General features: G+C 43.8%; 1 pseudogene; it reads right to left on the bottom strand.

Annotated features, from left to right (window-relative positions):
* LOC124004110 overlaps window positions 1-16,992 on the bottom strand; it is a 253,618-nt pseudogene that overhangs the window by 12,599 nt on the left and 224,027 nt on the right.

The raw sequence follows: 16,992 nt of genomic DNA, 5'->3' as shown, positions 1-16,992 counted from the left end.
ATGGAGTACTATGTGAATTCCCCAAGCTAAGAACACTGTAAACGATTATTCCAAATGTTTTGCAAAAGGAAATGTTCTAATAACTTACATGTTTTTTAAATGACTAATTCAATGAACAGATGGCCACATGTGGAAGTAAAAACACACTAACCCAGGACAAAAAACTACTGTAATTACCAGAGTTAGTCAGTTTTAGCCAGCCAGAGTTTACAGTGTGGGAACTAATGGCTTGTCTCCCTGTACAGATGTAGGACTTCATTTGATCCCCCTGATGCAGTTGAACTTTCCAGAAAAGCAGGACATGTAAAACTTGTAGTGTATTTGAGGTTTAAAAAGCTTTCTGAAGTTTGTCATTTCCACCTGATTTTCCCTTATGGAAAATGCATCAACCCCTACACAAATGACCATTAATTATAATCCACATTTTCTGTTGCTTCATTATTATTTTCCTGCTGTAGTAAACTGGCTCAAGTTAAGATCCTAAATATGTAACTATATGTTAACTTGAGCCAGTGTACTATATATATATATATATATATATATATATATATATATATATATATATATATATATATATATATATATATATATATATATATATATATATATATGTCACTGTGAGCTCAGCCTTCAGTTAGTAGGTACAGTAACTCCCCCATCTGCAGACTGCAGTGCAGAACCCCAGACTGCTGCAGCCAGTCAAAGAACAATAAACACAAGTAGGGCTCCTCCTTCACAACACATTCTCTATTCAAGTCTCTGCATGCATGTGGTGTGTTGCTGTTGTTTCACTGGGGAATTAGACAGCATCCCTCATCTCCAGCATGAGTGTGAGCAGAGACAAGGAGGATAGGAGCACGAGAGCAGAATGATCAGAGAAATAGGAGCCGCTTTGTTCTGATGCTGTACAATGCTTGTCTCCCTCTTGGGGGTGCTGTGAGTACTCGGTTGAAATATCCACTGAGCGCCGACTAAATTAACCACGGCAAATGATCCCTGGACAGGCAGCCATAGATTCCTGCAGAAAATGCAGGCAGTGCAGTCGTCATCCAGAGCAAATTCGATACCTGCATTGTGTTTCCTTTATGTGAGTTATCTAGTCTCTTTCTATTATCAGAGCAGAGTGATATCAGCTGGTGGGTTTGGTTAGACTACAATGTGATGGTGTTTTAAAGGCTCAGCCCTATTCCAGGGAAGATGAAATGTGGGGCTATCACGTGACACAGTCAGACCCTTACAAAAGGGACATTTGCAGAGAGAACACATTTATTAAATGTCCATCAATGCCAAAAGGGTTGAAAGGGAGAAAAAAGGAGACAAATCTACGCCTCCTCTTTCCCGACAGGTGCCTTGGGAGAACATGGCAAGAGGAGCGTCAATGTTTTTTGGTTCCTTACAGTAATGCCAATGGGCTTTTTTACAGTCTTCTGATCACATGTTTTTTGCACTCTTCTCAGTAAAGTATCCTTATCACATGTTTTTTGCACTCTTCTCAGTAAGGTATCCTTATCACATGTTTTTTGCACTCTTCTCAGTAAGGTATCCTTATCACATGTTTTTTGCACTCTTCTCAGTAAGGTATCCTTATCACATGTTTTTTGCACTCTTCTCAGTAAGGTATCCTTATCACATGTTTTTTGCACTCTTCTCAGTAAGGTATCCTTATCACATGTTTTTTGCACTCTTCTCAGTAAGGTATCCTTATCACATGTTTTTTGCACTCTTCTCAGTAAGGTATCCTTATCACATGTTTTTTGCACTCTTCTCAGTAAGGTATCCTTATCTCTTCTCAGTAAGGTATCCTTATCACATGTTTTTGCACTCTTCTCAGTAAGGTATCCTTATCACATGTTTTTTGCACTCTTCTCAGTAAGGTATCCTTATCACATGTTTTTTGCACTCTTCTCAGTAAGGTATCCTTATCACATGTTTTTTGCACTCTTCTCAGTAAGGTATCCTTATCACATGTTTTTTGCACTCTTCTCAGTAAGGTATCCTTATCACATGTTTTTTGCACTCTTCTCAGTAAGGTATCCTTATCACATGTTTTTTGCACTCTTCTCAGTAAGGTATCATTATCACATGTATTTTTTGCACTCTTCTCAGTAAGGTATCCTTATCACATGTTTTTTGCACTCTTCTCAGTAAGGTATCCTTATCACATGTTTTTTTTTGCACTCTTCTCAGTAAGGTATCCTTATCACATGTTTTTTGCACTCTTCTCAGTAAGGTATCCTTATCACATGTTTTTTGCACTCTTCTCAGTAAGGTATCCTTATCACATGTTTTTTGCACTCTTCTCAGTAAGGTATCCTTATCACATGTTTTTTGCACTCTTCTCAGTAAGGTATCCTTATCACATGTTTTTTGCACTCTTCTCAGTAAGGTATCCTTATCACATGTTTTTTGCACTCTTCTCAGTAAGGTATCCTTATCACATGTTTTTTTTGTACCAATTTATACACCTAATGACATGTCAATGTCAAGCCGAAGTGCTGAGAACATACAGGTGAAACGTCCAATGCAAACAGACACAGCAGCCTCTCCCCTAATGTGACAGCAGGTGTTCTAAAAAATAATGGGGCCAGATGTATGGTCATGCCTAGTTAGCTCTGAGGCTGACCAGAGCAATTCATTCACTGTAAAGATGGGAAAACTTCTCCTATTACTCAACTCAATCATCATTTGCGACAGGTCGTATGGATAACCCTGGTTGGTTACATGACCTCAGCTGACTGAGCAGAGCTCTCCAGCGTCATTTGATTGATATCTATATTGTATAATGCCTTGTTACCTACTGTATAAAAGCGAGGAGAGTACCCATCTCACTAAGCAGGGTCAATCAGAGACAAGACAGAAAGCTTGTAACCACCCCGGCAGATAGATCTCACTACTCCGGGGACGGTGGGGAGGTGGAGCAGCAGAAAAACCGGAGGCAGAAAAGGCATAGTAATAATGTTAAGGGGGGGGGGGGGAGAGCAAGGCAAGAGAGAGAAGGCTGGGCTGTTTACAGTGTGAATTAATGTGGGCTCCATCCTCTCTGGTCTCTGTGGCTCGCGGCTGACACGCTTCACTCTGCCAGTGCCTCTGCCCAGCCGCTGCTCATCTCACAAACAGCCAGTCATACATGAATAATGCTCTCCGATGAAACTGTAGATACTGTCACTGAGGAAGAGACGCCCCATCAACCGCTGTGGAGACTCCTCCCCAAGTTGAATGGCCTTAGGTGGGGTGTGTAAATGTGTACTCCTCTCTGGTGTACATATTCTTAAGGCCCTCCGCTTAAGGGTGGCTGTGTGCACTTGAATAATGCATTAGGAGCATTCCAGAGTCACGTGGTTGAGGAGTCTTCAGATATAACAGGCAGAGCGAGGCAAGACCTTCCAAGCTCAGAGCCACACGGCTGCTCCCCGGTGAAGAGGGTTCAAAGAAATACAAACACCATGTGTAAAGGGTTTTCACTGGGAGGTCACAGGGCCTTTGTTAACATACCAACCTGTTTGAATAGGTGAGGGCTACACAAAGTCTCTTTGAACAGAGCTGGCGCTCATAGTACCAACCTACATGACTTGAGTAGTACTTTGGTTCCTCGTTATTGTCCCTATGCATTCCATAATGTCACTCAATACTTCAGAATAAAGTATACTGTAACTAACTAACTTCTTATAGGGTGTCTGCAAGAGATAAATTGTTCAAACCCAATCTTCATTTCCCAGCCTTTTAGATCAAGGAAACACATTGGAAGTCCTTTATCATGCTGAGCAAAACAAATTCTTCCAAAGCCATTCAACATGAATATTCCACATTTTCCTCAAGACACAAACATGATTCTCTCAAGGACAAACCTCAATGGAGCATTGGTTGGTGAGCAAACTTTGTGTAAATAATGAGACATATTCTAGTGAGCTGCTCTCAATACTCTATTCATACTGTCTATAATAGTACATTTGTAGCTACCTACTTATAAGATATTGGGTTATATTAACATTTTACATAAATGTTCCTTCGGCTTCAACAAGGCATCAATAACCACAGTCTGAATCTCTGACTCATCTCTGACTCATTGCAGATTAATAGCTTGTGCAGTCGAAACACCTTACAGAAGTCAGTCTGAAATCTATATGTTTTTTGGATAATTTTATTCTGCCCACAACCCTTGAAAGAGCACCACATAAATCGTCCAGACAACTTATCTTCTGTCCTGCACCTACGGAAAATCACACCACTGGAAGTGACAAAAGCAATGACCACTGCCACCTCTCTGAATTGAGTTTTAGACTTTTGTGATAACCTGCTGATCCAAGCAATCCTTTTTAAAGCACAACACAGGACAGAAAGACACCTTCAAATGTTATTGGAGAGGTGACATGATGACAGAAAAACACATTGTTGAAAAAGAAACATGCTGAATAATCTCATATACTACTGAGCCTCTGCATTATTTCTCAGACAAAGTAATATAAGATGAATTGCCATCTCAGACATCCACAAACTCAATGTTGAGGAGTTTTGAGGCCATTGATCAGCTGTACCGTTGCAAATTGCATGATTCCATCTCCACTGTGATCAATATTCCGAGAGTCCATTTCCTAATCAAGACTGATGAAAGTGGTTAATATCCCCTCAGTGTTGAACTAACGGAGACATGAACAGGGTTCATCTGTTTTGACTCCTCCTCTGCTGTTGTCTAGGTGGTTTATTCACATCCACAATAAATGAATGCATTGTGACACGTATTTCTCAGTATCCATATAGCCACAGTCAATTTGAATATCTCCTATAAGGGATGCTCTCGCTGCAGAAATTCCCCCAACAAAACAGGTTTCCAATTCTCAATGAAATAGTGCATGTAAATGACCCTGTCCCATTTTCCCTACAGTATCGATTGTGACAGAAAGGCTCAAGATCATATAGGAGAACATTTGTACATCAGCCCCAGAATGCAGCTGTCACATACAGTACTTACTGTATGATGACAGAAACTAAACCATCAACTTAAGCTCATATATTGCCTTTCATGTGAATAATTAAGAGGATAACAGCTGGGCCTATATACAGAGCAAAGAAACACACAATAATATTTATTTAGAGTCAGGTTAAAAACTCATAGATGGGTCATCAACCTGAACCCAGAATGACAGTTACAGGCTTTCAGAGCCCCTCTTTCTCTCTGCACAGTGAACTGTTGGGGGGAACCTACATGTTCATTCACAGTAGGTGATAAATGGTTAAAGGGGCTCTGTAGAGTGTTAATAAATAACGCTAAACTCTTTATGTCAAAGGTTTTTGTTGCCACGCATGCCTGTGCAGAATACAATGCGTAACAATGATGTGTGGTGCATCGCTTTCACTAGCGCACCAAAACCAGACTGCAGAAACCATATCCCACGAAAGACTGTTGTCTTTAGAGTGCGAGTTGAAGGCTGAATTTTGCCGGACTTGAAATCAGATCTGCAACTACTTGAGCCAAGATGTCTTTGCTCATGTCCTCTATTCAGCTGATGGTGTCATTTTGAAAGAGGAATTTGGGATAACTTCTGCCTCATGCTGTAGATTGAACAGCAATGCACTGTAATGTACATAGCCATTTATCCAGGTGGGAATACTGATATGTTTTCATTTCTTCACTTTAATTTAAGCATGGTCATTCCAGTTTTCTGTGGTAGCAGATGATTATAGAGATGAAACGAGCAGGGCATGCAGTGAATGAGGCATGCAGTGAATGAGGCATGCAGTGAATGAGGCATGTAGGTGATAAAGTGAATGAGGCATGCATGTTGAGTGTGAATGAGACATGCAGTGAATGAGGCATGCAGTGAATGAGGCATGCAGTGAATGAGGCATGCAGTGAATGAGGCATGCAGTGAATGAGGCATGCAGTGAATGAGACATGCAGTGAATGAGACATGCAGTGAATGAGGCATGCAGTGAATGAGGCATGCAGTGAATGAGGCATGCAGTGAATGAGGCATGCAGTGAATGAGGCATGCAGTGAATGAGGCATGCAGTGAATGAGACATGCAGTGAATGAGGCATGCAGTGAATGAGGCATGCAGTGAATGAGGCATCAGCAGAAAGCTATCCGTGGCAAGGTGCACTTGAAGCTCTCTCTCCACATCCTTGACCGCTGACTTTCTAGCATTTATAATATATGAAATATGTCTTTCATTATTAATCAGGAGAGTAAACAGTGATGGGCTGTTCGCTCTTTTAGAAGTGCTTTTTTTGGGAACCGAATCACATCGGTGAAAGAACCGTTCATTTGGCTCCCTGATTTGCATACAGCTACTACTGCTTGTTGAGCTTCAAACAACAATTATCTGCAAATAAGTTACAAAATAATTATCTGAAGATGGTAAAAGCTCACTGCAGAAACAATAAATAGTTGGAAGAGCAGTGAGTCATGTTTTAAATTGTAATGTGCATATCACATCTGGCATAATGGTAGCCTACTTTTTGGGTTTTAGATTAGAGATTAGCACATTTTTCATGGTTCAATGTTGTTTTGTTTGCGAGCTAAATTATGCATCTCTTTTACGGTGATGCAGTTAACCAAAAATATTTGGAAAGCCCATCACTAGTGGACATGCTGTAATATGCATTATCTGCAGGTACTATCGGTGCTTCATTTTATAGCTAGAGGACTCCTGAAGTATAATTTGTGTCTAAATCTGTTGTCATCTATTATTATTTTTTTTGCTAGCTTGGGCCATCTACACTACTTGACCTGCTCGTTGAACATCTCATTCCAATATCATGGGCATTAAAATGGAGTTGGTCCCCGCTTTGCTGCTATAACAGCCTCCACTCTTCTGGGAAGGCTTTCCATTAGATGTTGGAACATTGCTGCGGGGACTTGCTTCCATTCATTCACAAGAGCATTAGTGAGGTCAGGCACTGATGTTGGGTGAATAGGTCTGGCTCGCAGTCGGCGTTCTAATTCATAATAAAGGTGTTCAATGGGGTTGAGGTCAGGGCTCTGTGCAGGCCAGTCATGTTCTTCCACACCGATCTCAACAAACCATTTTGTCTCTTGTATAATATATTCTACATATTAGTTTATACTGGATTAAGCGTTCATTTTTCTTAAGTGCAATTTCATTTGTTATGATTCCAACTTTCCCTCCATATTGTGCCAACATTAGTTCTTTCTAAGTCTTGGTTCCAATAGTTAAGAGACTGTCAGATGGATATGCTTTCTGCAATCTGCAAAGTTGTATATATCTTCCCTATCACATGGACATCCTTTTCTGACTCAAATAAGATTATCTTAAGGTTGTCCAAGATTTTGTGATATGTAACTTCTAAGTTTCATATATTTGAAGCTTCATTGGTCAGTCCAAATTTACTTTTTAATTCTGTCAAATACATGTTATTCCTGTTACCAAGTCATTTACGGTTTCTATGCCTCATCTTTACTACAGGCTGTTCACCTACTAATCTCACCATTACCCCCCTCTGGGTCTCTGATCACTACTTTGTTTCCTTTTTTCTGTCTCCCTCTCCTCCAACCAACCCTAGCCACTCAGCCCCTACCCAGATGGTCATGCTCAGTGGCAATCTTCGCTCTCTTTCTCCCACTACTCTATCCTCTTCACTCCCTTCTGCTAAATCCTTCCTCCTCCCATCTCCGGATTCTGCCTTTTCGACCCTACTCCCTGCCTTTCTGCATCCTATGACTTGCAAAGTCTCCTTTCCTCTTGGCCGGCTCGGCCCTGCCCTCCTTCTAAGTGGCTGAATCACTTATTGCGAGCTTACAGAACAGGGCTATGGGCAGCTGAGCAAAAATGGAGGAAAACTAAACTTCCGGACAACCTATCATCCTTTCATTCCCTTTTATTCCTATGTAACCCATCCCCTCCTCCCTTCTCCAGATCTCTGGAGACCTCCCATTCCTCACTTCCTTCCTCAACTCAACCCTGACCCCTGGCTGCATCTCTTCCAACTTAAAAATGGTCAGAGTTCCTTGCCTCCTAAAGAAACCAATACTTGACCCCTCTGATGTCAAAGACAGACCAGTATCTCTTTCTTTTATTTCCAAAACACTTGAGTGTGCTGTCTTTGACCAACTCTCTCACAATATTTCTCAGAATTATCTTCTTGACGCTAACCAGTGAGGCTTCAAGACTGGTCACTCAACCAAGACTGCTCTCCTCTGTATCAGGGAGGCTCTCCTCACTGCCAAAGCTGACTCTCTCTCCTCTGTTCTCATCCTCCTAGATCTATCTGCCGCCTTTGACACCGTGAAACCATCAGATCTTTCTCTCCATCTGTGTCTGCACCAAGTACTTACACTACTGGTGTCCCCCAGGGCTCAGTTCTAGGCCCTCTCCTCCTCTCTGTATACACCAAGTCACTCGGCTCCCTCATATCCTCACATAGTCTCTCCTAACCTTGCTATGCTGATGGCACGTAACAACTTTTCTCCTTACCCCCTTCTGACACCCAGGTGGCAACACGCATCTCTGTGTGCCTGGCAGATATCTCAGCACGGTTATCCGCCCAACACCTCAAGCTGAACCTAGAGAAGACGGAGCTGCTCTTCCTCCCGGGGAAGGCCTGCCCACTCCAAGGCCTCTCCATTACGGTTGACAACTCCACAGTGTCCCCCTCCTAGACCCTGGACAACACCGTGTCATTCTCTGCAAACATCAAAGCAGTGACTCGCTCCTGCAGGTTCATGCTCTACAACAGTGATCACAAACATTTTCTGAGTCAAGATCACTTGAGTAGTCAAAAAGCAAGCCCAAATCTACCGCTCAGATCTTTTAATAAACATGACTTAAATGTAACATTAACCAAAAAAAAACAGTTGTGTAGGAATTAGGTTTGTGCAGTAGGCCTAATACATTATTACAGCATATTGGCTATATGTGTCACGCCTTGGTCATTGTATTTTGTGTTTTTGTTATATGTTTGGGTAGGCCAGGGTGTGACATGGGTTTATATGTTGTGTTTCATTTGGGGTTTGTATTAATTGGGATTGTGTATGATTAGGGGTGTGTCTAGTTAGGCTTGGCTGCCTGAGGCGATTCTCAATTGGAGTCAGGTGATTCTCGTTGTCTCGGATTGCGAACCGTATTTAGGTAGCCTGGGTTCGCGTTGTATTTCGTGGGTGTTTTTGTCCTGTCTCTGTGTTGTTGTCACCAGATAGGCTGTAATTAGTTTCACGTTTCGTTTTTTTTTTTTATATCAGTTATTTCATGTACCACGTTTTCATTCATTAAAGTCATGAGTAACCTACACTCTGCATTTCGGTCTGACTCTCTTCTTACAACAGACGAACGTCGTTACAGAAACACCCACCACTCACAGACCGAGCAGTGTGTAAACTGGCAGGATCTAAAGGAGGACGTTATGGACGGTAGAGGCATGGATTATACGACGTGGGAAGAAATTGACAGGTGGGCGGCCGACCCAGAGCGAGTGCAGGAGCCCGCCTGGGATTCGCTTCAGCAGTGTGAAGAGGGCTACAGGCTAATGGAGTCTAAGAGGAAAACACGGCGACGCAGAGCGAAAACCGAAAGTAAGAGAGCGGGGAGAGCGCAGAGAGAGAGTAGCTGAGTCAGGAGTCAGACCTGAGCCTACTCTCCCTGTTAATTGTGAGGAGCAGCAGTATGAGGACTTCTGTTCTTGGGAGATGATATTAGACGGTAAAGGACCCTGAGCGCAGCCGGGAGAATATCGCCGTCCCAAGGATGAAATAGACGCAGCTAAAGCGGAGAGGCGCAGGTATGAGGAGGCAGCACGGCGACGCGGTTGGAAACCGGAAAAACAGCCCCAAAAAATTATTGGGGGGTGGCTAAAAATGAGAATAGTTATGCCAGGTAGGAGACCTGCGCATACTCCCTGTGCTCACCGTTGGGCTAGAGAGACAGGGCAGGCACCGTGTTATGCTATGGAGCGCACAGTGTTTCAAGTGCAGGTGCAGAGCCAGGTGCGGCACATACCAGCCCTTCCTATTGGCCGGGCTAGAGTGGGCATCGAGCCAGGTAAGCTTGGGCAGGCTCGGTGCTCAAGAGCTCCAGTGCGCCTGCACGGTCCGGTCTATCCAGAGCCACCTCTACACACCAGTCCTCCGGTAGCAGCTCCCCGCACCAGGCTTCCTGTGCGTGTCCTCGATCCAGTACCACCAGTTCCAGCACCACGCACCAGGCCTCCAGTGCGCCTCGCCTGTTCAGCGCAGCCAGCGCTTTTCTCCCCTCCTGCGCTGCCGGAGTCTCCCGCCTGTTTAGCGCAGCCAGAGCCTTTCTCCTCTCCTGCCCTGCCGGAGTCTCCTGTCTGTCCAGCGCCGCCAGTGCTCCCAGTCGGCCCAGCACGGCCAGTGCTCCCAGTCTGCCCAGCGCGGCCAGTGCTCCCAGTCTGCCCAGCGCGGCCAGTGCTCCCAGTCTGCCCAGCGCCGCCAGTGCTCCCAGTCTGCCCAGCGCGCCAGTGCTCCCAGTCTGCCCAGCGCCGCCAGTGCTCCCAGTCTGCCCAGCGCTGCCAGTGCTCCCAGTCTGCCCAGCTCCGCCAATGCTCCCAGTCTGCCCAGTGCTCCCAGTCTGCCCAGTGCTCCCAGTCTGCCCAGCGCCGCCAGTGCTCCCAGTCTGCCCAGTGCTCCCAGTCTGCCCAGCGCCGCCAGTCTGCCCAGTGCCGCCAGTCTGCCCAGCGTCGCCAGTCTGCCAGGATCCGCCAGAAGTGCCAGTCTGCCAAGATCTGCCAGAAGTGCCAGTCTGCCAAGATCTTCTAGATCGACCAGACAACCTGAATCATCCAGTTCCACCAGCCAGCCAGGATTTACCGGAGCCTACTACATGCCTGAGCTTCCTCTCAGTACTGAGCTTCCTCTCAGTACTGGGCTTCCTCTCAGTACTGGGCTTCCTCTCAGTACCGGGCTTCCCCTCAGTACCGGGCTTCCCCTCAGTACCGGGTTTCCCCTCAGTACCAGGCTGCTTCTGTCCCGAGCTGCCCCTCAGTCCCGGGCTGCCCCTCTGTCCCGGGCTGCCCCTCTGTCCCGGGCTGCCCCTCTGTCCCAAGATGCCCCTCTGTCCCGAGATGCCCCTCTGCTGCCCCTCTGTCCCAAGATGCCCCTCTGTCCTGAGATGCCCCTCTGTCCTCAGATGCTCCTCTGTCCTGAGATGCCCCTCTGTCCTGAGATGCCCTCTGTCCTGAGATGCCCCTCTGTCCTGAGCTGCCCCTCTGTCCTGCTGCCCCTCTGTCCCGAGCTGCTGTCCCGAGCCCTCTGTCCCGAGCTGCCCCTCAGTTATGTGGGGATCTGGGTGAGGACTATTAGGCCATGGTCGGCGGAGAAGGTGGATGATCCCAGGACGCTAAGGGGAGGAACTAGGACATTAATGGAGTGGGGTCCACGTCCTGAGCCAGAACCGCCACCATGGACAGACGCCCACCCGGACCCTCCCTATGCTCTTGAGGTGCGTCCTGGAGTCCGCACCTTAGGGGGGGGGGGGTTCTGTCACGCCTTGGTCATTGTATTTTGTGTTTTTGTTATATGTTTGGGTAGGCCAGGGTGTGACATGGGTTTATATGTTGTGTTTCGTATTGGGGTTTGTATTAATTGGAATTGCGTATGATTAGGGGTGTGTCTAGTTAGGCTTGGCTGCCTGAGGCGATTCTCAATTGGAGTCAGGTGATTCTTGTTGTCTCGGATTGGGAACCGTATTTAGGTAGCCTGAGTTCGCGTTGTATTTTGTGGGTGTTTGTTCCTGTCTCTGTGTTGTTGTCACCAGATAGGCTGTAATTAGTTTCACGTTTCGTTTGTTGTTTTCTTATATCAGTTATTTCATGTACCGCGTTTTCATTCATTAAAGTCATGAGTAACCTACACGCTGCATTTCGGTCTGACTCTCTTCTTACAACAGACGAACGTCGTTACAATATGTCTATACCGCCAATATTGTTCTTCTCAGACCATATTATATTTCAAAATGATTTTTCCCAGTCAGATCTCGTTTTCCCCCCCTCAGTTCTCAGTTGTAATGAACGCACTAAAATCAGAGATTTCCGGGTTCCCAGTTGTTTTGAACACAGCACTATTCTCAGTAGAGGGAGAGAGTAGCAGACGGTCCACCTCTCATGGTCCCTGCTCTCTCCTTACTTTCCTCCGGTGAGACTGACAAGAGAGAGGGGACACCATCTTCTACCTGCTCTCTCCTTCCTTTCCTCCGGTGAGACTGACTAGAGAGAGGGGACACCATCTCCTACCTGCTCTCTCCTTCCTTTCCTCCAGTGAGACTGACCAGAGAGAGGGGACACCATCTTCTACCTGCTCTCTCCTTCCTTTCCTCCGGTGAGACTGACAAGAGAGAGGGGACACCATCTTCTACCTGGTCTCTCCTTCCTTTCCTCCAGTGAGACTGACCAGAGAGAGGGGACACCATCTTCTACCTGCTCTCTCCTTCCTTTCCTCCAGTGAGACTGACCAGAGAGAGGGGACACCATCTTCTACCTGATGGCGAAACTCAAGTCGCACCTCATCTGCCTCATGCACAAATTCATGTTGTTCCTTTTACCAGAGAAAATGAAATATTCATTGATATTAAAATAGACACGCCAAGCTGCTAATAATAATACAAATGCAGGGCTATCGATACACTTGGCTACTCATTCATTGCAGCTGCAGTGCAAGTGGAAGTTGGGAGAAGCACGTTTAGTTTTGAAATAGTGTTGAATAAAAACAGTGTTGACAGTTCTGAATAAAAAGACACAAACTCACTCATAAAAACAACAGCTCTTTTCTGTATTCTTTGTATATCTCTCATCATGGTTTTAAAAGTCATGAAATCTCACGTAGTGTCAAACTTCACTGTCGCATAGTCGTGGAATCGAGCTACCCGATCTCCCTGTCCGCCGGGGAGGCGGAGTATGTGTTTTTAGACAAATTAAATGGTAACTGAGAACACTTTGCCTACCCGGTGCGCAGGGCTTCTGAATCAAGTGGTTGTAGTTCTTGCATGTCACCCCACTGCTCTGCACATTCCATTGGCTTCCAGTCGAAGCTTGAATCCACTACAAGACCATGGTACTTGCTTACAGAGCAGCAAGAAGAGCTGCCCCTCCCTACCTTCAGGCTATGCTCAAACCCTACACCCCGACACTAGCACTCCATTCTGCCACCACTAATCTCTTGTGAACTAACACTCACACTTAACTCCCCCCCTTACTAGCTCTGACTTTGCTGAAAGCTACATTATTGAGGAAAAATGTACTGAATATGAATGTGATATGTGTTTGTCCCACCTAGCTACAGTATCTAAAGATGAATGCAACTGTCCATCGCTCTGGATAAGAGCTTCTGCTAAATGACAAATGTAAAGGTAAAATGTATCAGGACACCTCACTTATGCAGTTACAATCTACAGTATAGGATAAGCTGTTTTCAATAGAACAACATCAATCATGAAATAATTGCACCTATGAGATTTGTTAGGGGCCACAAAAGGTGACCGATCAGTGTTTCTATGGCAACCATTTTGCAATGATAAAACGCAAGGGAATTCCAAAAGGTATTTCAACCGAGCACCTTTTAACTCTGCATTTCAAAGGACTTTGGATATTGCTTAGTTGTAGAGGGAGGAAAATTCAATGGACCCTTGAACAAACATGAGACAGTACTCCACAGCAGCGACTTTGTCTTCTATGCTACTGTAACATTACACTTTAAAGGGAGACAAAACTTATACCATTTCTCATCGCACTGTCACATGCGTTAAAAGCCTCTCTGTATTATTGAGATATCAAGACTCATCCCATCCCCTAGTGCCTTCAATAGTACCATTCAGGATCAGCAATATACTGAGCTGACGTCAAGGGGTGGGAAAGTGTTTTACCATTCGTTTTCATTCAATAATGAAAACGTTTGTCTTTCACTCAGACCATCCGATTTCTGCCTCAGCATCACGGTCAAATGTTTAAATAACACTAAACGTTCAATCTCAAATAAGAAGAAATACAGTTGAAGTTTACATACACCTTAGACAAATACATTTAAAATAAGTTTCACAACTCCTGACATTTAATCCTAGTAAGAATCCCCTGTCTTAGGTCAGTTAGGATCAACACTTTATTTTAAGAATGTGAAATGTCAGAATAATAGTAGAGAGAATTATTTATTTCAGCGTTTATTTCTTTCAGCACATTCCCAGTGGGTCAGAAGTTTACATACACTCAATAAGTATTTAGTAGCATTGCCTTTAAATTGTTTAACTTGGGTCAAATGTTTTGGGTAGCCTTCCGCAAGTTAACAACAATAAGTTGGGTGAATCCTCACCCATTCCTCCTGACAGAGCTGGTGTAAATGAGTCAGGTTGGTAGGCCTCCTTGCTCTGTAAACTCCTTCCAGACTCATAATAACTTCTTATGACTGGGGCAGTATTGAGTAGCTTGGATGATTAAGGTTCCCAGAGGTGCCCAGAATAAACTGCCTGCACCTCAGTCCCAGTTGCTAATATATGCATATTATTAGTTTATTTGGATAGAAAAACACTTGGAAGCTTCTAAAACTGTTTGAATGATGTCTGTGAGTATAACAGACCTCATATGGCAGGCGAAAACCTGAGAAAAAATCCAACCAGGAAGTGGGAAATCTGAGGTTGGTCGATTTTCAACTCAGCCCCTATTGAAGATACAGTGGGATATTGGTCATGTTGCACTTCCCAAGGCTTCCACTAGATGTCAGCATTCTTTAGAAACTTGTTTGATGCTTCTACTATGAAGGGGGGCTGAATGAGAGGGGGATGAGTCAGAGGTCTGCTAGCAGTCACGCGCTGGTCACGCGCATTTCACATGAGAGGTATCTCCCGTTCCTTTGCTTTTCTGAAGACAAAGGAATTCTCCGTTTGGACTATTATTGAAGATTTATGTTAAAAACATCCTAAAGATTGATTCCATACATCGTTTGACAAGTTTCTACGGACTGTAAAGGAACTTTTGGACATTTAGTCTGCAACTAGTGAACACGCTTTGTGAGTTTTGATTTGTTTACCAAACGCGCTAACAAAAGTAGCTATTTGGACATAAATGATGGACATTATCGAACAAATCAAACATTTATTGTCGAACTGGGATTCCTGGGAGTGCATTCTGATGAAGATCATCAAAGGTAAGTTAATATTTATAATGTTATTTCTGACTGCTGTTGACTCCAACATGGCAGATATGTGTATTTGTTGTCTGAGCACTGTACTCAGATTATTGCATGGTTTGCTTTTTCCGTAAAGCTTTTTGGAAATCTGACACAGCGGTTGCATTAAGGAAAAGTGTATCTAAAGTTCCATGCATAACACTTCTATTGTCATCAACATTTATAATGAGTATTTCTGTAAATTGATGTGGATCTCTACAAAATCTCTGGATGCTTTTGGAACTACTGAACATAACACGCCAATGTATACTGAGATTCTTTGATATAAATATGAACTTATCAAACAAAACAAACATGTATTGTGTAACATGAAGTCCTATGAGTGTCAGCTGATGAAGATCATCAAAGGTTAGTGATTATTTATTCTCCGTTTCTGTTTTTTTGACTCCTCTCTCCTCATATCTTATATTCTTGGCATGAGTATCAGGAAGTTGAAATTGGGCACGCTATTTGTCCAAAAGTTAAAATGCTGCCCCCTATACCTTAAGACGTTAAAAAGGTGGCAACCCTACTTTCCAATTCCAACCTAAATAAATACAAAGAGACAGAAAGATCTACAGCATAATAAAGATACAGCTGGCTGTCATTAACACTTGTTTTATACCAATAATCAATTGTAATATTAATGTACAATGAGATCAACATCAGACACTTTGGACTGTGAATCAGGCCTAACTGACAACTTTTTATCCTTGGGAACAAAGCAGTGGAAAGGGGGATTAATAGCAAAAACATTATAGACAAGCGAAACACACCACCAACAAGGAAAGCAATCATATCACAACCCAACTGAACCAAAAAAACAAAGAAAAAATATCAGAAATACTCCAAGCAATGAAAAACAGGTGAGAATACCACTGCCCCCTTACAGCAGCAGGACATAAAAAACAGCAGCATGCACAAAACAAAGCCTCCCAATTCACAACACCTAACACCCGTCTCTCATTCATTTTTAATGAAGTATAATAAGTTCCAGCAACAGAGCAGAAACCCGATCTTCGGTCCCACAGGGTGACTCCTTCAGATGATCTCACAAACACTGCTCTCCTTTTAATCCCTTCTACTCTTTCTTTATACTGTACTGAGAACCTGTTTGGTCTGAAGGTCTGGAGACAGTGCTGAATATTCACTACAGTACATTGCGAGGGCAACAGTGCAATCTCCAACTCTGTTTCTTAATGAGCGTTCAGTGCAAAAACCCATTGAAATCGTTATTCATGTTTAGAGGACAAAAGCTTAGGGACTGTACTCATCTTAGAACCCAGAACCACATCTCCTTTGAACAGTCTGTCGCAAGAAAGGTTCACTAGTTGCATCCTATGAGAAATCACAGCCTTATTTAAAGACTCCATAAGCCCATACAGTATAATAAAATGACAAATAGGCTTACCTTTGACCATGAGAGTCCCGGAGCTGCTTGCCACTCCAAACTGGTTTCTTGCCACACACGTGTAAAGGCCTGCATCTGGTCTGGTTGAATTCTGTATCCGGAGGTTTCCGTTATCCCGAATGGAAACTCTGCAAGCAGAAAAAACAGAACGGTTATGTAACAGATACATTTTATGTTCATTGCATTACCACAATTCTTTCCCACTTGTATTGCAGTCTGTGAATTTGCAAAAAAATGTAAGTACACTTTTTGCATTGTTCGTCATGCATGGGCATTCCTTGGAGAGAAAGGCAATTAGTCTAGCAGTGCAATATCTTCAGAAATGGTATATCAATAGCATTGGTTTGATTTGCTTCTTTCTATTCTAACAGGTGTTAGATAAACATATATTTGAAGTGGGAAGTTTACATACGCCGTAGCCAAATACATTTAAACTCAGTTTTCACAACTACTGACATTTAAT

The sequence above is a fragment of the Oncorhynchus gorbuscha genome, linkage group LG18 (assembly GCF_021184085.1).
Source record: "Oncorhynchus gorbuscha isolate QuinsamMale2020 ecotype Even-year linkage group LG18, OgorEven_v1.0, whole genome shotgun sequence".
In the NCBI taxonomy this organism is placed as follows: domain Eukaryota; kingdom Metazoa; phylum Chordata; class Actinopteri; order Salmoniformes; family Salmonidae; genus Oncorhynchus; species Oncorhynchus gorbuscha.
The sequence above is the reverse complement of the archived record's forward strand: the minus strand, read 5'-3'. Positions and strand labels throughout refer to the sequence as shown.